The 24,592-nt window shown below is 31.5% G+C and overlaps 1 long non-coding RNA gene across 1 annotated transcript; it reads left to right on the plus strand.

Annotated features, from left to right (window-relative positions):
* The first annotated feature begins 468 nt into the window (after positions 1-468).
* On the plus strand, positions 469-11,844 carry LOC129317650 (uncharacterized). Its single transcript, XR_008595010.1, has 4 exons — positions 469-749; positions 3,418-3,493; positions 3,615-3,730; positions 8,245-11,844. It is a non-coding gene; the product is annotated as an uncharacterized LOC129317650 (long non-coding RNA).
* Positions 11,845-24,592: the final 12,748 nt, after the last annotated feature.

The following is a 24,592-nucleotide window of genomic DNA, read 5'->3' on the forward strand; positions in this document are numbered from 1 at the left end:
ACTTAACCACCAAAAATATTTATTAACCACCATTAATCTAATTTCCAAACCATATAATTTTTAATCAATAAAAAACCTTCATTTAGTATTACTAACTTTCACAATTAGTTCTTATAATAAAAATCAAAGCTTATTTTAAATTTTATTAGATTCAAATTGTAATAACCTGATAATTTTTTTAAGAAAATATTTTTAAAAAATTATTATGAAATTAATTAAAATTTATGATTAAATATTTAAGTATATTTATCTAGGTTGGGATAGACTTGCACAATTCGATAGCGGTGCTGCGGAGTTTTGCTTACAGATTATCATAAGGCAGTGGGTTTTAAGTCTTTCCATTACTTTAATCAGTATTTTAATTATTATTTTATTATTTTAGCATCTTGAAATTACTATTAAGCCCTTAACCCCATAAGCTATTTTTGATCTCTCCTTCCTTCCTTTTCATTTCAGCAAACCGAGACTGACAAGAGAGAGAGTGAGAAACCAAGAATCACACCTGATCATTCTTTCTTTCCTCTCTTTATCTTTTTCTTCGGTTGTTCGCCGCCCTTCAGCTCATCATCGACTTGTGTGGTTGATCATCTCTAATGAGTTCTTCCTTCTACTGGGCTTCATCGTCGATTTCCTCCCCCTCCGATCCACGTGGCAGCGTCTCCCTCTTCTTTCATTTTCAGCATCATCACTAGTCTACCTGGAATCTTTCATTTTCGCTTTTCTTTTCTTCCTTGGCTGCGTGGATTGTGGTATGATGGAATCTTCATGTCTCCTTTATTTTTCTTCCCTGTTATGTAAGAATTGAGCAAATGGGGTGCCTGGAAATTGATAATTCTCTTGTTTTAGATGCTAAAATTTAAATTCTTTCCTTACACCTTTGATTTAGTTGTTGTGTGTGTAAGGAAAAATTGTTACTTAACTAATTTTAAATTGAAGATTTTAAAGCCTACTATAGATGTGTGAACGCTGCCTTGTGTTTTGGCTGCTGTACACAATCATGGGTTATATATATATATATATATATATATATGTTATTTATATTCATTCTTGAAAAATGATGAGTTGAGAAGTATAGTTATTAAATATTGATAATTAAAAATATATTATGATACTATTATATCTAATAGGAACTTCACAAGAAGATAAATTTAATGGAAGTTGTGCGAAGAAAATTTTAAGAACTACGCAATCTATTAAGTAAGTAAATAGTATTTCTCAATAAATAGAAGTGATAATTTTTTTCTTGCTTTATTTATTTATTAACTTTAATTTTTTAATTTTATTTTATAATTAAACTAATTTATATGTAATTAGTTTATTTATTATTCAACTTTAATTACGTGAGTATTCACGTGGTATTTTTTTTTTTAAAAGTACTATACACGTATGGATCAAATAAATTATTGATGAAAAGATTATTTGTACTTTACAAATTAAAGAACAATTTGAACTATAAGGATTTTAGCCTCCATGCATGTCGGACACGTTTTATAGGATTGAATGCAAAACGCTAGTTGTTAATGACAGTTTCATTAGCCCCTGACACATCATGGCATACCTAGCTAGTAAGGTACATTGGAGGTGCTAGCTTCGTGTATCAGCCACACACGTGGAAGGCAGGGTGTAATTTCATTGGTATAATCCACGCCTGTTATTCATGAGCTTTATGCTTGCGTTTGTTTTTATGACTTCTAGCCACGTTGAATGTTATTTACTTTCGTAGACTGTGTGTTCACTCCTCTTATTCATTCTATTTAGATCCTAATCGAAAACAATTTTTTAAATTCATATTCTTGCTCTTAAGGATTGTATTTTGTGATTTGTTTCATATAAAAAGATATATTTCTAAATAGTTGATCATGATTCTCTACTTTCTCTTTTTTTATCCTGTTACTTAATTATCAAGATAAATTGTATTGTTATTTCATGATACCATGATTAGTCACTTGTTTCCTCTTGCATGTGTTTGTGGTTATCGTTTTGTTTATTATTATTATTTAGGGACGTTATTTACATGAAGAATTTTTGGTATTCAGATAGTAGAAGTGGACCTACTTTTCAATAGACCTCATGCGACTCCTTGAGACAATTAGAAGTATTTTGTTGCTCTGTTCACATTGTGTATTAATATAAATATTTAAGTATTTTGGTTTTGTTTTAAAATTGCTCCATGAATCATATAGGTAGGATTCCTAGTTGAATTATTTTGGGTTATATATATATATATGCTGTATTAGAGTAGAACTCCAAATGTTGCTTGGATATTCTTTTAGTAGGTTGTAGAGGTTTCGAGTAGTCCAACTTTTAAGGAAGATTCTATCGAAATTTCTACAATAGGTTTGAATATTTTGTTACTACTAGTATTTGTTTAATACAATGGTGATTATATGATAAGATTAGATAATTAAAACATTAGACGTTATATAGGTTTGAGCTTATGGAATATGAGTTTCTTGTATTCCAGCTGGTCACACTTTAGAAATTCATAATGTGACGCAAATAGCATAATTATAACTAAATCAATATGCTTAAATCATTAAAGAGCAAAATCCAATCCTTTAAGGTTTAATTTTTGTCTAAAACTCCCTTCTTTCATTTAATTACCTACTCAAGATATTAGAATATCTCATAGAAACTCAAAAATAACTTCCTTAAGACTTATTGAAACCAAATTTTATAAGAATAAAGCTTTTGAGATCAAAATTCAGAATTTATGTCTTCCAAAAACTCAAGAAAACTCAAGAGGAAAGGCTCTGAAGTAGAGAGCTTACATAATATGTACCTAACTTCACAACCACCGTAAAGACTTCCAAATTCGAGCTCTAGCTTTCCTCTCTTCCTTCCTCTCCTCCACCATCACTCTCTCTTTGTTTTAGCCTTGTCCATTTCTTGTTTTCTTTGCTTTCTATTTCATTTCGTGCTTTGGCCTTTAAAAAAATTGAACATAACAATTTGAGAAAAATTACAAAAAAGAGCCCAAATTTTTTGTTATAACACAAAAGGCTATAGTTAAGAATAGAATAAAATCAAACTTTTGTTTAATAAAATTTTAACTCTGAACTTTTATCAAATTATTCTTAATTTTAATTTAATTATCTATATTTTATTTATTATTATTATTTTATTTAATTTTGAGTCTTAAAAATTTTAGAATGTTAGAAAGCCTGTGGTCCACTAACTTTATAGGCCATTAGCGTAATAACTTTGGAGTTTAAATTAAAAAATAAAATTTATAATTAAATATTTTGATGGTATTTGGAATAAATATACAAAGAGAAATCTTGGTCTGGAGGAAATCATGCTATTGTTTCATTTATGGGTCATAGGTTCGAAATCCTTCTGCCATTATTGATATGCCCTTATAACCATTTGCTTATGCTTATTTGTTTCCTCCTCCCTGATTCAATTTTTGATCAGATATCAGTTGAGAGATCGTGGGAGATTTTGTCGAGAAGCTTTGCTATTTGGACTCGCTGTTGTTGCCGGAGTGGAGGTGCGCCATAGATTTCCTACCAGATGCGTAATTCTTTCTTTTGCGACCCTATTCTGAGTTGCTAAGAGAACTAAAAATTGAAATCCTTTCGTATCTTCTTCAACCTTTGATTGTAGTTCAGACCACTGTCGGTGAATGCTTGGTCATGTTCCATCATTGATCGATCTCTAATCATTTGAACTAAGATTCATTTATTCTCCCCTACTCCGTGCTCATTGAGAACTCGCCATTGTTGAGGTAAGAGTTGTTGTAAATCTAGTATCTCAATTCATATATAATTGAATGTGATAGAATAAAGTAATTCTGTGCGTACCTGAGGAATCCATTGATTGCTTAAGATAGCTCGATTACCTCGAGTGAAGACAAACGCACAACCCATTGGACCCCAGAGTCTCTAGAGAATGCAAAGATAATGGAGTAGAGGAAAATGTATCTTGTGTTTGTAGTGTGTTTGTAGTTATCGACTGATCGACTTATAAGGATTAGATCAGTAACTGCTTTATTAAATAATTAAATAATTATATTCCATTATCTCTAACTCAGTCTGTTAAGAGATAGAGAACAACTAACAGCTACTGGATTGTGGGTTGGGCCTCTACCCATTGGGCTCACTTATAATAATTACCTACCATATAGTTTAATTTTTACCAAAAATCAACAAAATCTTCTCCTTTCAAACATTTTGCTAAATACCTTACATGCTTCAATATTTAAATTATATAGCCAAGTAAAACTTCATATTTAACCTTTTATTTTTTAAATATTCCTTCATGGTTCAATTTACAGCCAGCATTCAATAATGTCTCTAATACTTCCCCTAGTCAAATTCCAATCCCTTCTTAAGAATTCTGGTAAGCATTTATGCAAATATTTCGAGGACATTTTCCATTGACCAAGTCATGTGACAAGCATCCAAGAATTTCAACAATTTCCAACATTTAATTCCATAATTAAAATTTAGCTCAACACCATAATCAAATAACTTTCAACACTAACTGAAACAACACTCCAATCCTTTCAAAAAAAAATGCACAACAGCAATAATGAGAAATAGGGTCTGCATCAATCGGCAAGAGAAGGAAAGAATGATTCACTATTGCTGGTAAATTCAAAGAGGGACAAGAAAGAACCAGTGTCTTACCTCAAATTAAAGTTTAGTGGCAACTATGACACCTCAACTCATAGACAACACCTAAGAAGATGAGGAAGGCTTGCTGTTCAATGAGGACAAGGAGCAGAAATCGAAGACCAAAAGAGGGAAAAAGAGAAAACTTGAACTCGCTATACCCACACACACGGACGTCTGGTAGCTTAAAAGGAAGGAAGATGAAATTTGAACACACTCATGCACCACCGTCAGCCTAAAGTAGAGAAGAAACAGAGGAAGAGCTTTAACTACTTGACCCCATAGAGGCAGGTAAAGGAGAGAGGGAAAGAGAAAAGATGAATTGGCAGCAGTGGGGAGATGACTGTTGGAAGTTGTGCCCTAGGGTCAATCATTATACTATGCATATTGTTATTTAATGAATTTTTCTTTTGTTGTCATATCAATTGCATGATTAATATGATAACTGTATCATTGAACAAATTATAGTGATTGTCATAAATGTCCTTGGTCGGTCATCTATGAGGGATCATAGATAAAACAAGACTAGTATAACTTTGATTAATTATAGAGATACAAATCAAAGTCATAGGCACTTAAAAGAGTACAAGGTTCTGGATTAACCTGTTATGAGAAAGTTGCATGGTACAAATTATAAGCTTATCTCATATGTAACTATATCACTAAGCCCTTTGACCTAAGATCATCATGGATTCCTACATGATAACCACTGAACTTTGACCTAGTCAAAAGTTACCTTTGATCAGGTGATCATAAAGGCTATGATTGAGTTTAGTAATATTCATGTAGAGGAATATGAGTGGTCAAGATGAAATTTGTCCCTTACATTAAGTGAAAGATATTACTGGGCCCCTTGATGAGTAAAACTGAGAAAATATATGGCCATAATATAATGAAAAGGGTTTCTCCATTGTTATTATCAGTCCACTTAAAGATCAAGAAAGTAACCGTCAGGTAAAGGAGAATGCCAATTTCATTTCTCATATTTGACCGAAACATCGTGTGAGAAAATGGATGGGATATGGTTGCATAATAGGTTACATCAGATCATCGATCCCTATGTGAATTGGGTAGTTATAATGTCGCTAGAGGCCACTTGTGACTTATGGGCTAATAGCGTAATTAGCCTATTACCAATTTCATATGAGCCTACAGGGTCATACATAAGAACAGCCTAAATTGAGCTATAATGTCCAAGTTTATTGAATCTAGAATATGTCTAGATTCAATGAATGTAATATCGGGTGAATGAATTTCACACACACACACACACACACATATTTGAATATTTATTTTTGAAATATATATATGATATATGGAACTGATATATAAAATTAAATATATATAATATATATATAATATAATATGTATATGTGATATATATTATATTATATTATATTATATTATATTATGTTATGTTATGTTATATTATGTTATGTTAGTTTTAAATTTAATTTTATATGATAAATTAAATTTAATAACTAATATAATATGAGAGAATTTCATGTCAGTTTTATAATTTGAATTTATAAGATAAATTAGAATTAGATATGATATCATGGATTAAATTTACGAGATAAATTTAATTAAATTTTTTTGGGCTTTTTAGGTGGAAGATGAAAACCCTAATCTATATACTATATATAGATAGGGACGTTCTTTATGAATGAACATAGAGTTAGAAAAGTTCGGATGGTAAAAACACTTTAAAAGCCACGAAATACCCTATAGAAAGGAAAACTAATGTTCAAAGAAGAACGGATGCTGGGAGCACTAGCACGTTATTCGAGTTAGAGAGCTGGTCGTGTGAATACTAGTAGAAGGAGCAAATCTAAGTTGTTAGTTCCTGAGATCCAAACTCTTGAAGAGAACGTGTGCTAAGTTCAAAGAATTAAAATGTAACTCTTCTATCTACCTTAATTTAAACAGTTCGTTCAGTCCATATTACGATAGGAACTTTAAAATTTTAATCTTTTGCTGTGCCTTCCCATCCAACAATGACAACATTGCGGTAAGGTTGAGGGGAGTGCGATGGGAAGAGGAGAAGAGGAGAGAATTTCAGACACAAGCTCCTGAATTTTCCTCTCTGATACTAACCAAGAAAGGGGAAAAAAATTTTAAGTAATGAAACCCATTGAGTAAAATTACAATAAACCCCTTAGATATTTTTGTTGAGTTCCAATAGGAACAAGGGCACGTGTGTAATTTCTCACCCTTTCATTACTTTCTAGTGTTCGAATGGTGGTGGAGGAAGAAAATCTGACATTAATAATTAATTGATAAAATTACAAGAAAGGGCATAATGAAAATTACAAGAAAGAGCATAAAATTTCTCTATAATTTAAAACAAAATAAAATCAAACTTTTACTCAATAAAATTTAAACTCTGAAACTTCAAGAAAGTCACTAACATAAATTCCATTAAATTACCTCTCTCCACTTGCTATAAAACTAATTTCAATAAAATATCATCTAGGACAAAAATTTATTAATTTATTTATTTTTTAATTTTAAATTTAAGGTCATTACATTGTAACTCTAATTCGAACAACATGAAGTGTATGGGAGAGATTTATATGTTGAAATTTTAGGATCTCTTAGTAAATGGTTTGAAACTTGTTCCCTATTCATAAATTTTGAAAATTTGATTATTAATGAATTGGGAAAAACTTGGTAATCCCTAATAGGCTTAGTCCCTTAATTACCTTGTTACTAGTAAAGGGTGATTTGTTTTTAGCCCGGTCTATGAATAGATCAGTGTTGCCCCGCAACCTCTAGTCTACTACCTGAACCCTGAGACAGTCCAGGTTTACTCTAGGCTTCCTCTTGCACTGATTTGCTCTAGTGCTCAACTCTCTCTCCTTAGCCCTTATCTCTTAACATTGTATCATAGTCTTGAATAGTTTGCCTTATATCTACCATCATGTTTTGCAATTCCTTTAACAATTCATCACTTCTGTCCCTCAACAGTGACTTAACCAGCAAAACTTTCAATACTTGTTCCTCCTTATTCATCGGTACACTTCTAGTACGTGTACCTCTCTTCATTATTTATTTCTCCCATCCTAAGGATGAAAATAAGGACACAAGGTTAGCAAAGGGAAAGAGTTTTGTAATGAATACTTGTAATTAATTATACTTATATTAATTATATCAATTATAATTTCAATACCTACAGTTCTTATATAAAACTAAGGTTTTTTATATTGATAACTTTAATGGCATTGAGTAAACAGAAAAATTCTTTCTTTATAATATATTAATTATATTATTATAATTTATTCTTATATCTATCTATTTAATAACTTTATTTATATCATATTTCTTGTTTTATTTTTTTAAAGAGTAATTAGCTTAACACATCTCAATTAAAGTAGAAGAACAATAATTTGATATTGTGTATGGCTTGCCTGTTATTGTTGTTCTTATAGCCTAGAGATCACTTATAATTGCTATCATAATGTGTAGTTGTGATTAATGTAATTAAATAATTGACTTTAAATTGTTGTGATTTATGTACTTGTATTGTTTTGATTTTAAACTTAATAAATTATATGATTTAAAATTTAATGAATGTTATTATCAAGATTTTTTTCTGATATTATTTGATTTATTGAGACGGCAGGAGGTCTTGATCTTATCTCGGTCCCATCCCAATTCCTAACGAGATGAGACGACTTTCAGGACGGGACGAGACATAAGAAAAAAAAATTTAGTCCCAATCTTTTTTTAAGGACGGGACTAGGATAGGGGTGTCTCGGTCCCATCCTGTCTCGTGAACACCCTTATTTGGTTGCTTGGTGAGGTAGGACACATGCAATCCAATGAGAAAGTTGAAAAATGACAATTAGGAATCCTAAATTAATGAAATTTCAACAATGAACTAAGGTCCTTAATTGAAATTAAAACACGAGTTTAAAATTTTGAAAAGACACTATTGAAATTGCTATTATAACTTGGGAATATTGGTAATCTTAATTGGGACAAATAAGAACTACACTTGAGAATAGGTTGTTTCTCATGTGAAACTAAAATTTACATACGAAATTTTTAAAAGGCACTTATGAATATACGATATTTACTTGAAAATTTACCGATGTCACTTCTGAATATGAACCTAAATTACTTATGAATTTTTATGCTTGTCAATACAGAGGTAAATTATTTGGAAAATTAAGAAAAGAGATTATTGAAATCACTATCATGGGTTGAGACTATTGTTAATCTCAATTAGAAAATCAAGATCCAAAGTGTTATGAGTTGGAGTTAAAAAAATTACTATTATAGGTTGAGATTATTGTTAATCTTATTTCCAAGTATGGATTTTGATTTTTTTGAACTAAAATTAACAATAGTCCTAATCTATAATAATAATTTTAGTAGTGGTATTTCTTTATTTTAAGTAAGGATCATGGTTTGTTATTGAAATTTTAATAATTTAAGATTTTTAATTTTAATTAATAATGGTCTGATGAAGTTCTTCTTGTCATTTTTTCTAAACTTTTATCTTGTAAGTGGCTTGAACAATGTGGCTTGTACACGAAGCCATATGACCTGAAACTTTGGTTTTCTTTTGCTTTTATCTCACCTTGATGGAGCATATCAAGGAGCTGTAGGTGAGCCGGCATTTTTGTGGAATAAATTTAGGTGATATATTGATTGATGATTTACATTTTAAATTCCTCAATTTACAACTCAATTGCTTGTTATTTACTATTGAACCTATAGGATTTGCAATTTGTTTTAACATTTTAAAGATAATTTACATTTATATAAAAATAATTTTTTCAAAGAAATTTGGCACTTGTCTTATGAAATCTGCAACTACTTTTAGGTATTCCACAACTCAATTACATAGAATATTTAAACATGAATTTTGAGATAATTTACAACTTTACAAGCAAAAAATTTTCATGATTAAATTTTTCACACAATAGTTGCAGTAATGATAAAAGATAAAAGTTGTGAGCTCGTTGAAGAATGTCTAGGTATTTCACTAACTTCGTGCACGTAAGAATTTATTAAATTATTTTATTTTTAGAGGTAAAAGGGCCGCAATTTTATGTTGATCAACACTTTAGATAGTGTTTGATTGGAAGTTTTGGAAGTTCTCTCTCCTTATCTGGTTGGTAAAAATGGAAGGAAGGATAAATGAATACCTTATTAGCTTTAAAAATTTAAGAGCTTTCAAAAAAAAAAAAGAGAAAAAACAAAGAGAGAGAGAGGTTCACCTTACCCACCGTTTAATCCATTTTCTCCAAATTAGAGTTTTTAGGAGGAAGAGGAGGGGGGAAATATATATTGACTAAATTGACCTTATTATATTTTTGAAAATTTAAATTATTTTTGATATTAAATAAAAATTATGTTTGTTCTCCTTCTCTCTCATTCTGAACTAAATTTTATCACATAATAAAATAGGAAAATTGGCCTAAAATATCTGATCACAAATTTAATTGTAGAAAGGAATGTGGGAATTGGAGGACTAAGGTCTTGTGGTGACATTAAATAGAATGACTAAATGACTAAATTACCTTCACCAAATTCTCTCCCTCTCTCCTCTTCAGCTTGTCTCGTGCGATCAATTTCTCATAGCATTCTTGCCAGCCATGATTCCAACGGCAATGGCGACAATGGTGAGTAAGGTGAGGTCAGTGGTGACTGGTGACGTTCACCCACCCTCCTTCTTTGACTGTTATCTCAATTGTGCATTGCATATTATAAATCATAGACGTTAAAGTATATTCATCAGATTGCCACTCGCCACTTTGTACATCACCGCTGCTCCTTCCTCTCCAATCATCATCCTTCATCAACCTCATTGCTACTATTATTTTGTTTTCCTTAGTTCATGATCATCCTTCATCGACCCTTGAATGCAATGAGTCCTGTTAGTGTTTTCAGCTTTTCACAATGGGGAGGTACGAGTGTTTGAAAGTTGTTTTCAACTTTAATAGGAATTGGTAGTTTTCAACTTTTTTTGGTTAGTGGTTTTAGCTTTAGAGTAGTTGGTATTTTTTGCTCTGTTTGTAAATTTTGACCTAGATCTGGGAATATAATTGTTTTTTAGTGATACTATTGTTGAAATAGTCATATCTTTTGATGTCAATGAGTGGGAGACCAATAAACAAACACAATCCTAAAGTAAGAGAATACCATCTCTATTATCAATGATGCACAAACATTTTGTTGATATCATTGCTAATTTTGGTCGTCCATGTATTTGTTGCATTGTAAAGGCATCCTCAATTGAGAAAGGACTCTTGTGTTTACTAGGTGTAAAGGACATAGTGCAAATTCATTGGCCTTATAAGCACTATTTGGTAGCAACTTTCATGTGGAATAATTTCTTTGCCAGTTCTAGTAAACACTGGATGCGTCCTTATAATTGGACTAGTTTCTTATGATTCAATTAACATGCCCTGGTAATGATAAGAAGGCTGAGATGTTGTAGTAGTGCACACTTCCATTTAACTTTCCAGTTTCTTACGATTCAATTGTTCAATGGCATCTTTGTTAACATTTGTTATGGGGTATGGCTTCATTTTTATGTTATGCTCATGGGTGTTCTACGGTGGTTTCCGTTAATCCATTTATTGATGTAGGTACACTGAATGGATTTGCTGCAATGCTTGTTTGCTCTTGATTTTCAAGTTTGTCTAATCCTCCCCGGCTATACTTCTCTTTGGTTCCAAGTTGCTTCCATTCAATAGTAATAGTTAAAATATTCTAAATCATACACATTCAATATAGAATATCAAGTATGAGAGTCAAGTTCATGCTGTAGACTACTTGAAATGTGAATCATAATGCCAATATCTTTAGGGCATATTAAGTTGGGTGAAGTATTTATTTTTTAAAGTATTTTTACCTTGTGCATTTGTTTATTTTTTGAAGTATCTACTTTCCTGTCATTGAACTTTTACTTGATATGAAGGGATAAGAGTAGGACATATTAGAGAGTGCTGAAAATTATTGATTTTCTAGAGCCTTCTGAGCTAAACTTATGTGAAGATTCTACAACAGTTACAGAGGAGCAATGTTTTCAACTTGCTGAAGATTATGATTCTCATATTTATGTATCTATCTTCTTGGAAATGTATTGGAAATTGTAGAAGTGGAATGCAACTGTAGTGGGATTGTGTCTATATACTATAGGTTTGAATTATGATTCTGGCTTGCTTAAATGATTTCTAGTGATATTTTAATTTTATATTTTAATGAAATAAAGTTTAGTTCAGTTTGCCATTTAGTTGTTGGATTATAAAGATTTCGTTTCACATATTGAAATTGAGGATATGTATTGAAAATGTAAATGTTCATGTCAAGGTATTTATCATTAAAAAAGAGAAAAATTTTCAGCATATCAATTTGCATTTTCATAAAAAGAATGAGCAAATTTCAAAATAGTTATTTGCACTTTCAAATATATGCGCTTTCAAGAAAAATGAGCAAAATTTCAGAATATTCATAGGTGTTTTCATTGAAAATTAGCAAATTTTTATAATATTCATTAGCATTTGGTGTTTTCATGAAAAATGAGAAAAATTTTAGAATATGCATTTGTGATATTTTGAAAACACAATATTAGTACAATATTCAAAGTTCAAATTTTGAGCCATATTCAAATATACATTTGAATATTCTAAAAATGCAATTTCGGTTCTATATATTCAAATAATCATATTTTATATCCTGAAAATTTACACTTTGTATCATGTTTTAAGACCATATACTGGTATATTCAACCATATGTTACTCTTCTTTCATGATATTCAACCACCATTTAAGGAACTACAATTTTCTTTCATTTATTTGAATAATCATTTTGGATATCCTGAAAATTTTATATTTAGCATTATGTTTTTGGACCTTATATAAGTATCTTCAACCATATACGACTCTTTTATAATATGCAACCACCCTTTAAGAAAATGTAATTTTTCTTCCATTTATTCAAATATGCATTTGTGATATTCAAATATATGGAAGAAAATTGCATTTTGTTGAAGAATTATTGCATATCATAAAAGAAATATTGCATATCCATCTAAAGGTATTCATAAGGGATTTTAATAAGAGATATTTGAATATGCAAAATTGATATTCATATATGGAAGAAACATTATATATGTTGAAGAGCAATCACATATTGTAACATTATGAAGTTTTTAATCTAGATTAATTTCTAATTAAGGGTAGAATTAGTAAATAAGTAAGTTATTTTGATTAATCATGTTTCCAAATAACTAATTGGTATTTCGAACAATTAGACAGCTTCCAGATTAGGCTAGAAGGAGTTGGAGCATATTAGGTTTTGATTAGAAGAGAATTTGTGATGGCAAAAATGTGAGATCATAAAATCTAATTAAATTGTAGGATTAAATTTATATTTGGAAGTGAGAATTCACTAAAATATCTAAGTCCTTAGGAGCACAAAGCCATTAAAAATTTCACACTAATGGAAACCCAAAATTAGGTCAAATAAGCATACTTAATAAAGTTAATGAAAAATGTTGAGTTTTATTTAATTACTCCCAAAGTAAAATAAATTTGTAAAATCTAATGTAACCACTCTTCTTTTGTACTTAAAACAAACTTAGTCAAATTTTCTTGTAGCTTTTCTTAAAAGTTAATTTTTTAAACCAAAATACTCCTAGTGTACAATTTCATCCTTAGGAAATTATCTCACTTTTAACACCATGAATGCATATAATGGGAAATAAAACATGACAAAATGGATCATAAATAGCCAGATAAAGTGTGTAAAGAATCTTATCATGATGGTTGTGATTTACTCTTACACAGTCTTGTGGGTAATTCTTAGGCTTCACTAGAGAGGATCTTACATAATCTTATGACCAATCTCCTTTACTTAAGCCATGGCTTGCTAGAGAACTAACTAGAACACTTGGTCAATCCTAAGACCAAGTAACATCTTGAGTTTTTAATCCAAAAATTAATTGCTCACTAGGAAAAATTAGTAAATTAGTAGATTAATTGAATAATAAGGATTTTGGATGGAGAATTAATATTTTGGGTTGATGGTTGATTGAATGAATAGAATCGAGCAGAAGAATCATGAACTGAGCTAAAGCATGTGAGTAGCAATGAAATTCTACTCACTATGCCACACACCACGAAGTTATAGCATATAGCTCAAAAATCTAATTAATAAAGATATGGATCAGACATGAGAAGGGAGAGGAAAAGGGCAAAAGAATGCGAGAGAGAGTAGAGAAGAAGGTTAGCTCTACTAGGGCAAGAGATCTCAGAATGTTGGCACTCAGTTTTGACATGTTGCTTGCTGGGTAAGTTTCTTATGGCCCTATGCTCCTATTCTATCCTAAATACTCTTAGTTTAAGGTATATAGAAATTAAATAAAGGTGTTTTAAGGGATTGTTTTCTTATCCTTTGTTAATAAAAAGACTCTTGAAAGTTAAACTAAGAGATTATATAGTTTGGTGATTAACAGTTGAATTATAAGGTTATAGGCTCAATTTGATTTAAAATAGGAAAGTTTAAAAGGATGAAAGTTTGGTGTGGAGTATGTTGAAGTTAGTACGAGTGTTAAGAGGCACAAAGAGAATAATTATGACCTAAAAGGTTAAGGAAAAGTGATTGAATGATTAGTTGTGATTAATTATAGTAATAAGTATTTTTGGGTCAATTTAATAATTGAGTTATAGTGCTAAATTGTGTAGATTAAGGAAAATTGCATGTAAATTGTGCCAAAGGAAGCTAACATTGTAAAGAGTACCATGGGTAACCCTTTATAGTAATAAAAAAGTTGAGATAATTGAATAATACATTCTATCTATTAATTAGATTAATGATTTATAAGTGAATGTGCAGGGTGTGATATGCAATTTTAATCATTGGCATAATTTGTAAACTTCCATTGATTTTGTATTGAAAGGAAATTTAAAAACTATTGACATATATATGGAAAATGATATGCATATGTTTTCATCACTTGCATTAGATAAGGTGAGAGTTCGCCCTGTAATGCAAGTTTACAAATTATAACACTTGCATTAGAGAGGGTGAGAGTTCACCCTATAATGAAGAGATATGCGTGAAAATCCATATGGATTAGCTGGCACCAAGGGACCCACAGCACAACAATTATCAGGGGACTATATCATGAAAAATTAGGTAGTCTAGCAACTTCTTAGTGCCCGTGAGAGTGTGGTTAGAAGTCAACGACACCTTGATTAATTATAATAGGGGGAATTCATAGTCTCGAAGTAGGATGGAACACCTTAGCCTAGTAGTTCACCTACGGAAGGTTAGGCAAGGACTAAATCTATTAAGTTGGTTAGAGTTTCCTATGAATTTAGTTAGGATGTATAGAGGATGAATAGTGTAGGATAATGATAGAACACATTTGTTACCCACTTTTATTTGTCAATTAGGACCATTTTATTAATGATTTTATTAATGGTGAAATTATATTTTTAAAATTCATTTTAGTTTGGGAGTAATTAAATAAAAAAGTCAACACTTTCTTAAGTGTCTTAGTTTGTCCTAGTTTTTGGTTTGCCTTTGTGTGAAAATTTTTATATAATTTTGTATAGCCTAAAACTTGGTTAATTTAATAAATTCTCCCTTCTAATTATGAATTTAATTCTAGACATGAATTAGATTTTATTATATCATATGCTATTTAATTGAATTATGTGATTTATGTGACATAGGTGGTATGTGACTTGTGCATCAATTGGGCAATTGAGGTCAACACTCCTTGAGGACAATGGCTGATGGTTTGCACGTGAATTATGATTATTTTGAGGGATTAGATCAGCTAAAATGATGTGGATGACACATGGGAAATTAGGCACACATTGGAATCATCTACAAACCAATAGGAAGTTGCCACCTTGCAAGTGTGACAAGGCTCCCATTTACATTTTAATTTCTTTTTCCTTATTTTAATTAAGCTTCAGCTGATGGGAGACACCAAGGAGCACGCCATTTTAAGTCCCAAATGGGATCCAACACATATCTCATTCATCTTCCACATTCTCTCTCTCTTGTTCATAGTGTTCTTCATTTTCTCTCTTTTGTTCTTCATTTTCCAGCATCCTAACCTCCATTTTCAGCCACCAAACCTCCACAAAACTCATACCATTCTTCTCCTCTCTTCATTTTCGTTCCATCCCTTCTATTTTCACAAGGATTGAAGCTCATTTCCATCATTCAAGAGCTATGGAGTTTGGTCTTCACAAGCAATCACTAGGGTTCTTGAAGATGAAGATTGGCTAAGTTTCTTTGTGGAATCCTAGAGAGATGAAGATGGAGGATGAGTCTTGAGCTTCAAATTGGCTAAGTTCTTTTGTTTCCTATCCTCTTCTCTTTTTACTAGATGGTTAGATTCCTTAATCTAGGGTCTAATCATCTTAGCTTATAAATTCTAATTTGAATTTGATGTTGATGTAAAGAGAGAGGATTGTTTCATTTAATTTCTTCCTTGGATAGCCATGACTGAATTTTGCCACTCTTTGTTTGGCACATAATCTTGTGTTTTTCAATTAGTGAATTTCTTGTGTTAATATTGCATAATCTTGTGGTGTTAATGCTTGTGTTGTTGAGTAGCTTAACATAATCTTGTGGTGTTAATGCTTGTGTTGTTGAGTAGCTTGACATAATCTTGTGGTTGCTCAATTTATGTGTTTGACCATGGTTGTTGAGAGAGGATTTTGAATGAATCACTTGGCTAATGTCTTCACCAATTGGTTAATTGAACTAGGGACTTTAATCTAAGACCTAAGGAGGTTAGCTAATTAGGTTAATTGGCTTACGATAATTTTCTTAAGTCATGACAGCTTTAGTCAAGAGGAAAGGGAAGCTAAACTTAGCCTAATCATGAGAAGATAATGAGTCCAAAATCAACTAATCTCTAGGGTTCCATTATTGTAAAAAGGGAAGTTCATTTCACTCACTTTCACTAGCATTTTAATTACTTGCATATTAGGTAATTAGTTTAGATAATTAGCTAGATAACTAAATTCCTACAAACTTTGGTTGATTTATTTCACTAGATAACTTTCAATTAGACTTAAAACCATTCCTTGAGAGATGACCTAGGGTTGGCCCTATATTGCATTAGGGTTAGCTTTAGTGTAATTTTGAGGATGAGCGACTAATTTCCTATCAGATAATCATGCATGTGAAAATGTTTTTATGGATTCTGAATTATACGGGTACACGTATTTACTTTAAAGTTGAAAATGAGATTTTAGTGACTTGTTTATAGTTATTCTTATTAATAGATGGTTTTTAATTACTATGGTTACTAAGATGTTATCTCACCCTATGGTTAAACATTTTCTAGGACATGAGACTAGTAGTTATAAAGGGAAAGAACTAGGCAAAGAGTAATGAGACTATGATCACCCTTGTGTTTATGTAAATTTGAGAAAATGGTCCTATTATGTGTGAAGGGCATATTTTTGTGTGTGAAATCATGTGAATTGAGGTTGAAAAGGCTAAGATACTAGTGTAAATGCATAATTATATGTTTATAATGTTTGTATGTTGAGAATTTGGCTATGGGGGTGAAATTGCATAAACATGTGGAAAAAGGACCCTGTTATGTGGTAAAAGGCATATTGATAGCCAAATTTAATTATGCTTGTATTTTTGGTGTGATATTGTTCAATTACCTAGAAGAAGCTAATGATGCAAGGTGTGGTTTTGGGACACTTAGATGTGTGAAACTAACATAAAGTGATTATTTTGCATCCAGTTGTCCAATTTTTGAATAAAAAGTTAGATTGAGATGAGATGTATGTCATTAGTGAGATTAAGAAATAAACTTCATGTGAGATCTAGAATTACCTCAATTGGACATCTTGTATGGTAATGGCAGATGCCAGAAGTTTGCATCAACAAACTGTTATGTGCGCTACAGTGCATAACACAAAAGGAGAACTTATGGCTCTGTATCACATGCTAATATGCATGTGGCACAAGCCCCGGCACATCTTTTTGGGAAAATTACTATTTTGCCCCTATTTTTTGAGTGTATAATATTTATGCATTCTTAAATGCTTTTATTGTGCATAAATACATATTTTTGAATGGTATGAATAGTTTTTAAAAGAATTTTTAGGATCCTTACCTTCTAAAGAGTTAATTTTCATATTTTTAATATTTGTGATTAATTGATAGTTTAAAAGCTTGAGGACTTTTAATTACCTAAGTTTGGTATGTGTGTAAGAGTTTGGTAATGTTTGGAGAAGGGCATCACAGCTAGCACTTCGATATATAGAGGAGCAATTTAAAAGCACTCCTATAGGAGTGGCCTATGGGAGTGCTTGTAACATCTTGATTTTTTCTACTCCTGTAACTAGTTACTATTCAAGAGTGGATTAGTAATTACTAAATAATTAGAAACTTGAATGATTACTTGATGATTGGAGTCTTTAGGGAGTTGAATAAAAAGATAAGGATAGAAGAATTGTGTTTTAGAATGAAGCGTGTGCACGCGGTGAGGATTTTTCTCACTGTGCCACTCATCGCAACACAAGCTGCTTGCACTATAGTACTTGGCATAGAAAATGAGATATTAAGTCTAAAAGAGTTTGGGAAAGACAGAGGAAAATGAGAGGAAAAACAAGCAAAGCAGAGAAAAGGGATCTATGCTCTGCCAAGGCGTGAGATTTGGAGGCTTTAGAAGAATCATTTGACTGGTAACCTATCGGGTAAGTTTTGTACTATCCTAAGCTTTTATTCTACTCTAATTTTTCTTAGAATCATTTATGGGAAAATGGAATTGGGGAAGTTTTAGGAGTTTATTTCTTATCCCCCTGTAATAAAAAAAATTTGTTAAGGTTCTAAATAGGGTTTTATGACTAGTTTGGGATTAAATGATAAAGCTTTAAAGCTGTAAGTTGGATTTTACCCTAAACTTAAAGAAATTATGGGTGGAAGGAAGGAAAGCATGAATTGGAACTATAGAAGTGATAGAAAGTGGTGATTAGGTGGTGATGGGCCTAGTGTGACTTAGTAGAAGGGAATGAATGGCTAAAATGGCTTTAGGCAGTAATTTAGTGCTTTTGGTCAAATTAGTTAATTGACAAATCATGTCAATTGTATGTAGATTAGCATATTACGCGTGTAACTTGAGGTAGAGAGCTAGTGTGGAAACTATGGGCAAGTAAAAAATCCACACGTAACCTTTTTTGTGACAGAAGGGTTGATGTAACTAAGTAACTTCCTCTATTTGATTATCTATTGTAACTATCGAAGTATGATTGTCATTGCATGAAAATGTTTTAAGAATAAGCATGTTTGTTAAATGTGCATTGTTACTTGAAATTCATTTATAAAGAATTGAGTTATGAGTTGTATGCTTTGAGAATATATATATATATATATATATTATATGTGTGTGTATATATATATATATATATATGCTTTACATGTGAGTAGAGATATAATGGTATGAAAGCATGATGATAGGGGTAGGAGTTCACCTAAAGGGAGAAGTAGTGAAAGACCATATACATTATTCTCCTTAATGCCCGACGGGATGTGATGTTGGAAAACTGTATCTCCTTAGTATCTTTTGAGGTGCGGTGTTGGAGATTATCTCCTTAATACCTATCAAGATGTAGTGTTGGAGATTTAGGCCCCTTAGTATATGCGATGAGGTGTTAGAGTCAATGATATCCCATTATGTGTAATAGGAGAAACTATAGTCTCGAAGTAAGATAGAATGCCTTTAGTCGAGTGATTTTACCACTGATGGTGAGCTTAAGATGAGAGTGTGTATTGGTTTAAAGTAAGTCTATGATTTTGAGTTGGATTGATTTGGAGGATTGATTAGGAATGATCATGCTATTACTATAAGTGGTGAATTATGGTGAATATAGCTGGTGAGTGTGGTGAAATATTATGATGTTGTGATTTGAAATGAAATTCATATTATATGCTATGTTATATATATATATATATATTATAATATTTGCTTATAGTTGCATGTGATAGTTAATAGTAATGAGTTATTCTATTACTGAGATATTTATCTCACTCTTATGGTTATATTTTCATAAGTCAAGTTAGTGAGTTGAATAAAGGGAAAGACATAGAATCAGCTTAAAGTTATGAAAGCCGTGTAAACGTGAAGTTTGTGTAATGAACTTTTCTTTTGTATGTGTGTATAAGAAGGTGCTATAGGACTTGTATACATGTGCATAGCAATGACTTGTTGAGATTTGGGTGACTTTGTAAATCATAGCCATATGTGTGAATATGTGGTGAAATGAGTAGTAGAGGAAAAGATTTAGAAGTGAATGTGTTTTGAATGTGGATATATGTGTATTAGTAGTGAAATTGTGGAGAATAAGGTCAAATTAGTGTTTTGAGTAGAGTTATGAAAAGTTTCCTGAAGTGAAATTAGGCTATTGAGTGTCTAATTCTTGAGTTATTCATTTGAATGATACAAATTATAGTCAATCAAGTGAATAAGATCCTTTTAGACTTAGTTCAAGGCCTATAATAGTCTAATGAAACAATGTGAGTGATTTGACCACTTGGGTATGCCAAATTTTAATCAGATCATTAGATCTTGTCCAAACTTATCTCATTAGCTAGCTTATGAAATGAGCTTTGTGTAGGCACTTGAATCATTCCAATCGGATATCGTATGTAGAAACAACACATGTCAGAGATTCGTCTTGCGAACTATCTTTTGATAGCAAAATTTACTATCATGTGTGTCACAGCACATGCTTGTCATGCCATGGTGTATGGCACATAGTGGCTTGAACGTGGCTGTGCCACGTGCCACAGTGCATGTGGTACACGCCACAGCACATCCCCTATTTTCAGACCTTGTTTCTTTATTTTAAAAGCATGTAGTGATTGTGATGAATGCAAGATATAGTCTTCCGCTGTGCAATGATTATTATGTACTGCATTTTAAATAATTTTGATGATTTGCAAAACAAGTTTTGAGCCCCCAACTTTTCAAACAAGATTTTTGAATATAGTTTGATTTGTGAATATGGTGATTAGGCTAACTCCTCCTACTGTTAGGTGTATATTAGGAGAGGTTATAGTGCTTATCTACAAAGTGTTCTTATAGGCCTTATCGAGTTGAGATTTTATGGGGCTTATAAGAGTGCTCCTAGGAAAAGCGCTGCTGTAGGATATCTTAAGGGGGCACTTCTATAAAAAAGTGCCCCTGTACAATATCCTATAAAAGTGCTTCTACCTAAAAGTTCTTCTATATGTTTATTTTTTTTAAAAAATAATCGTTCCTTCATAGTACTTGCACGCTTCATATCATATTCATTTTTAAATTTCATAAATGTATAAGTACACAGTATATATTATGAGTATCTTTCAACATATTTTTTTCCCTAAATATTTTGAAAAATACTATCATCCACGTAAAAGGGCTATCGCACACCCTAGTAAAATACTACCTTTGGTTTTTATTATAGAACACTTTTAACCATTTCAAGCAACTTAAGGAAAGTTATTTTTTTTTCCTTGATATCATTGAAAAATGATATGTACTTTTATTTTTACCCTTAGCTACAACTACATTAAATACCTTAACAGCTTCACGCTAATCAAGAAGGGGTAAAATTAGAAAAAGTGATTTAATTATTATAAGGTGTCATATATTTTGGACTAAAAATTACTTTTAAAATGTGTCTTCTAGATAGGATAGGAGGGAGTAACTAGTTTTAATCTAACTATAGTATCTAAGTCAACCTTAGGTCTCTTTCCAAGGAGGAGGCCAAGCTTCTTAGTCAAGAAATCCAAGTGTATAGTTTAGTCTAATTGATTGAAAATGTTAACTATTAACATAGTGAATTAAGCTTGAAAACCTAAACTAAAGTGTGTGAAATGAAAATTCCCTTATCAAATAGGAACCTACAAAATTGCTAATGGAAGAATTCTTGCTTTTAAATTGATTATGGCAATTCACTCATTCTTTATCCCCTTGGCTGAAAATGTGACTAACATAGACAACTATTTTAAGTAATCTAACTTAACTAATTCAATTCCCTAAGACCTTAGTTTAATCCCTTAGGTTATCTCATTAGCCTAGCTTAAGAATTGACCAAGTATTTAGTTGAATTTTCCCTTTCTTAGTCTCGGCCTCTAGCTTACCCAAGCACACAACCATACAACTCAAGCTTTTGATCAAACACTAACTAAACACAACTATGTAAAGTCAATACAAGGTAATCATCAATTGAAAATTACAATAACAAGTGAATTCTCAAGCTAAGTTGAACTATACTTTAACTAGAATCATTTTGCATCCATTCAAATGAAATTAGATGAGATTAGAATAAGTTTAGCCAAGTATGATCTTCAATACTCCTCTTTAATCAATTCCTTTCTCGGATTCCATTGAGAATTTAGCTAGAAGTTATCATCTTCATCTTGCCTTCCAAGTACTTGAACAAGCCCAAATTGTACTCCATGAAAATGATGAATTAAGACTTCAATCCTCTATGAAGTTTGAAGGGATGTGGTGCAAACTATAAGAGGAAGAGAATGGTGGAAAAGATTTATGAATTGGATGGTTGAATGTGGTTGAATAGAGCTATCTGAGCATGTACTTGAGGGAGAACAATTGAAGAACAAGTGAGACAAAAATGAGAGAATCGCTTGGAAATGAGTTTGATCTAAATTCCTAGTGAAAATTGGCGCGTAGAATGGTTTGCCTTCAACTCTTAAATGATTAAAACAAAAGAAAATAAAATGAAAATGCAATTGGATCCAAGTCACATGAAAGAGGCTTACTAGGTGGCATGTTATCATTAGCTATGACTATAAAACTAATAACCATGTGATTAGATACATACATATGTCATAATTTCACAAAAAGGAGACATAATAATATCAACCATGTGCCCTATACAAATAATATGTCAAACCATAACAATAACAACCATGTGGTCTTTACATGATATCATTATCAACGCCATCCTTATACCTCTTGATACATTCGACATAAAATCGGTGACTATTTTATGGGATTCGTCTAGATGATTGAACTACTCAATCCTTTCACTTGTAAGGAGCTATCCTACCAAGGCTACTATACTCACTTGTAAATCACATTTTTCTAATACTAAAAACCATAGGGTGTCGTGCCTTAAGCTAGCCTCCTTATGAACAAGTAAAGACTAGTTAGGTCGGAGTCCCTTAATGAATAAGTGGGACAATCCCTTAAAGAACAAGTGAGACAAATAAATGGAGCCAAGCTGTCAAGCTACGAATGATAGCCATACCACATGGATTTAGCCATCTTTACTCCTTTCCTTATGGGTGAATTCTCGCCTCCAATGATCATGCAATACACAATTGTTTATCTTATAGCATGCATCTAATCATCATGAATAGAGATAGAACACATTTATTACCCATTTTTATTTGTAAATTAGGACCCTTTTATGAATTATTTATCACATTCAAGTACACACATTGCATTAGATTTTGAAATTTTGCTTAAGTTTTTAGGTTTAGTGTACTAAGGGCATTTTGGTCCAAAAAATGAACTTTTGAGAAAATGTACAAGAAAAATTAAAAAAGTACATTTTATATCCAGTTGATGAGTGGTGAATTATATTTTTAAAATTCATTTTAGTTTGGGAGTAATTAAATAAAAAAGTCAACACTTTCTTAAGTGTCTTAGTTTAACCTAGCTTTTGGATTATAATTTTGTGTAGCCTAAAACTTAGTTAATTTAATAAATTCTTCCTTCTAATTATGAATTTAATTTTGGGCATTAATTAGATTTTATTATATCACATGCTATTTAATTGAATTATGTGATTTATGTGACATAAATGGTATATGATTTATGCATCAATTAGGCAATTGATTTCAACACTACCTGAGGTCAATGGTTGATCATTTGCACGTGAATTATAATTATTTTGAGGGATTAAATTAGCTTAAATGATGTAGATGACACATGAAAAATTAAGCACACATTGAAATCATTTACAAACCAAAAGGAGGGTGCCACCTTACAAGTGTGACAAGGCTCCCATTTTCTTTTTATTTTCTTTTCCCATTTTTAATTGAGTATTTAGATGAAGGGAAACACTAGGAGCACATCATTTTGAGTTTCAAATGAGATTCACTCACCCGTTTACTCATCTTCCATAATTTCTTTACCTAGTTCATCTTGTTCTTTATTTTCTCCACCTTCTCTCTACTTTCTTCATTTTTTCAGCACCCATAACTCCACATTTAGCCATCAAACCTCCACAAAACCACCACCATTCCAATCCTCTTACTTGGATGAACCTATCCCCACCACTTTTAAGGAGATTTAAAGCTTGATTCCACCATTTCCATGAAACTCTACTTGGCTATGTCTAGTTCTTGGAGGAGTAAGATGGTTTTGATGTTTTTTAGGTAAATTCTCCATGGAATCCAAGGAAAGATTTGATAGAAGAGGAGTTTTGAAGTCTTCATTTGACTAAGCTCAATTATTTCTTCTTCTTGTTTCAATTTCACTAGAATACTATGACAATGGTTAATTAATGTTCAATTTGACTTTACTTTCATGGTTTGTTGTAATTTTTAGTGTTGAAACAAGATTGTTGACTTGAATTTCACTTCCTTGTGTTGCTGGAAATTTTTGGCACTTAGTGATTTTTCATTGTAATTTGTGATTTCATTTAGTGAATGTCTTGTATTAGCCTAGCATGTAATTGTATGGTGAATACTTGATGAGTTGCTTGAGTTTTCATAGTTTTGAGCTTAAGTATAGCTTTGGCCAGTGGTAATTGGGAATAAATTTTAACTAAACACTTAGTTAATTCTCAAGCTAAGCTAGTGAGGTTACCTAAGGGGCTTGTAATAGCACTTAGGGAATTGAATTAATGAAGCTAGGTTGCTTGAGATAGTTGTCTTAAGTAAATATATTTTTTAGCCAAGGAAGAGAAGTTGAGTGAGCTGCCATAATTAATTAGAGGCTAGG

This window comes from Prosopis cineraria, unplaced genomic scaffold, assembly GCF_029017545.1.
Source record: "Prosopis cineraria cultivar Desert tree isolate PC_DT_omini unplaced genomic scaffold, ASM2901754v1 PC8, whole genome shotgun sequence".
Lineage (NCBI taxonomy): Eukaryota > Viridiplantae > Streptophyta > Magnoliopsida > Fabales > Fabaceae > Prosopis > Prosopis cineraria.